At 38.5% G+C, this 2,541-nt stretch overlaps 1 pseudogene; it reads left to right on the forward strand.

The window, feature by feature from the left end:
- The first annotated feature begins 1,168 nt into the window (after positions 1-1,168).
- On the forward strand, positions 1,169-2,047 carry LOC102865275 (annotated as a pseudogene).
- The last annotated feature ends 494 nt before the right edge of the window (positions 2,048-2,541 follow it).

The following is a 2,541-nucleotide window of genomic DNA, read 5'->3' on the forward strand; positions in this document are numbered from 1 at the left end:
GACTCGACGGCACATAACAACAACAACAACAGTAGCATGTCCAAAGTATGAGATACGAAACTTTGCCATTTTTGCCTCTAAATAGCACTCTGGCTGTACTTCTTCTAAGACATGTTAATTCTTTTGGCAGTCCATGGGATATTCAGTGCTCTTCTCCATCATCACAAGCCAAAAGAATTAATTCTTGTTCCGTTATCCTTATTCATTTTCCAGCTCTCGTGCATAGCAAATAACAGAAAAGACCGTATCCTGAATCAGGCACCCCTTAGTCTTCAAATGTATATAAATTATCTTCAATATTTTGGAGAGATCCCTGATATGTCTTCTTATCTCCTGACTGCTGAGTGTTGATTGTGGATCCAAGTAAAATGAAATCATTGACAGTTTTAATCCTTTCTACATCTATCATGATGTTGCTCATTGGCCCAGTGGTAAGGAACTTTGTTTTCTTGATGTTGAGATGTGATCTGTCTCTGTTCTTCTGCAACAAGCATTTTTAGCCACCCTTGCTTTCAGCAAGCAACCCGATGCCACATTCTTCATAGAGTCCAGCTACACGAATAATTCACTCAGCATACAGATTGAATAGATATGAAGAAAGGCTATATCCCTGACATACACTCTTCCTGATTTTATATCTATTATTCTAGTTAGATAACAGTTTCTTAGTCTAGGTATAGATTGCATGTAAGCATAATTAAGTGTTCTGGGATTCCCATTCTTCTCAATGTTATAGTTTATTGTGATGCACTCAGTAAATACCTTTGCATAGTAAATAAAACACAGACATTCTGCCATTCTCTACTTTCAGCCAAGATACATCTGACATCAGCAATGAATCACCAAACCTCTTCTAAATCCAGGTAGAATTTCTGGTCGTTCTCTGTCAAAGTACTGTTCTACCTGCTTTTAAATGATCTTCAGCAATATTTTGCTTGCATGTGATATTAAGGATATTGTTTGATAATTTCCACATTTTGTTGGATCACCTTTCTTAGGAATGGGAAAAATGTGGATCTCTTTCAGTTAGTTGGCCACAACAGCAGCTGTTTCAACTTGACAAGTTAGGAAATTACCAAGTAGTTAATTTAGCTGGTTTGCTGAAGCATGGATTATGCAGTGGCCCACATTAAAGAAAATCGAAGTACTAGACCTTCTTTGGTATATTATGGAAGATATCTGGGGAGGTGGTGGAGGCATCCTGGAATGGGAGGATTCTGTGCTGTTCTGGTGTGGCACAGGCCAGAGTGATGATTCTGACATTTGGGATGATCCAGCATTGATTACAGCTTATGATAAAGCTGTGGCTTCATTTAAACATCCTCTGAAGAATGGTGATATTTGTGAAGTTTCAGACAAACCAAAAAGTACATCTAAAAGAAAACTTACTAAGAGAAAAAGAACAACAACAACAACAATAACAAAAGAATACCAGCATTCCATTGAAACAGTGGAAAATTGGAGATAAATGTTGTGCCATTTGGTCAGAAGATGGCTGTGTTTACCCAGCTACCATTGAGTCAATTGATTTTAAGAGAGAAACCTGTATTGTGGTTTATACTGGATATGGGAATAAAGAGAAACAAAATCTAAATTATCTACTTTTCCCAACATTTGGAGAAGATAAGAATGTAGTTGCTCAAGAGAAGAAAAATGAAAGTCAAGTTTCAATAGATGACAATGAGAACTCCTCCAGGTCTCTTGGAAATAAATCAAGTAACTTTAAGTCTAAATCTGCTCCGTGGAACTTTTTTCTCCCTCCACCACCCACAATGCCAGGACCAGGACCAAGACTAGGACCAGGACACCGAGGCCTAAAATTCAATAGCCCACTACCACCCTTGACACTACCCCCTTCCTCCTTATCATGTTGGTTAACTTCATTTCCTTCTGGACCACCAATAATTCCCTCCCTCCTCCTATATGTCCAGATTCTCTTGAAGATGCTGATGCTTTGGGAAGTATGCTCATCTCTTGGTACATGAGTGGCTATCATACTGACTAGTATATGGGGTTAAGACAAAATAAAAAAGAAGGAAAGTGTTAAAATTTCAATTAAGAAATGAGAATGGAGACTCGCAGAGGTGAAATGATTTGCCTTGGTTAATGATGGAACTCTGTACAACCTCTGAACTGTGTCTAACTCTCAGCCACCAGCAGCTGCAGCTATCTGGCCCAGTGAAGTCTTGTCCTGCACATACAAAATTTAGGATTTGAGCGAAGACAAGTGAAATTTTGACACAGATTTATGGTGTCTTTTCCTGCATATTCCTCCGCTTATGACCCTGCCTCCTTAAATTGCAGCTGCTTTATTTCAATGCCCAAATGCTGATTGCTGGTCTTTTCACCCAAATACATAAACTTCTGCAGCCAGAAAGAGGTGAAAGCAAACTCACATAATGTGTTTCCCTTTTACAAGGATCCTAGTATTGTCAGTGCCTGAAAACAGTTATATATTCTCTCCTCCTTTATAGTTTATGGCAAGAGAGCAAGGTCAGTTTTAGCTACTCACCCTACACCTATTATTTTTAAATGTTAATA

Source organism: Elephantulus edwardii, unplaced genomic scaffold (genome assembly GCF_000299155.1).
Source record: "Elephantulus edwardii isolate Elephantulus edwardi_28Jun2011 unplaced genomic scaffold, EleEdw1.0 scaffold00464, whole genome shotgun sequence".
NCBI classification, from domain to species: domain Eukaryota; kingdom Metazoa; phylum Chordata; class Mammalia; order Macroscelidea; family Macroscelididae; genus Elephantulus; species Elephantulus edwardii.